This window comes from Penaeus monodon, chromosome 15 (assembly GCF_015228065.2).
Source record: "Penaeus monodon isolate SGIC_2016 chromosome 15, NSTDA_Pmon_1, whole genome shotgun sequence".
Lineage (NCBI taxonomy): Eukaryota > Metazoa > Arthropoda > Malacostraca > Decapoda > Penaeidae > Penaeus > Penaeus monodon.
The window spans coordinates 5061849-5062053 of NC_051400.1; positions in this window are offsets into that span (position 1 = coordinate 5061849).

The following is a 205-nucleotide window of genomic DNA, read 5'->3' on the forward strand; positions in this document are numbered from 1 at the left end:
AATAGGGTTTTTTTATATACACAATTTCGGTTATGTAGTTTGTATCATGCGTGGTAGCATCGATAACATAATCTAAATTTCCCAAAACTTTTCCAGTAGCTAAATTTACCTGGTTTTTTTAGACAAAAACCCTTCAAAAAATTTTTTTGAGAATTGTTCAAAATTTTACAGGATAATTTCACCATTATCAGATTTTTTTTTTTTC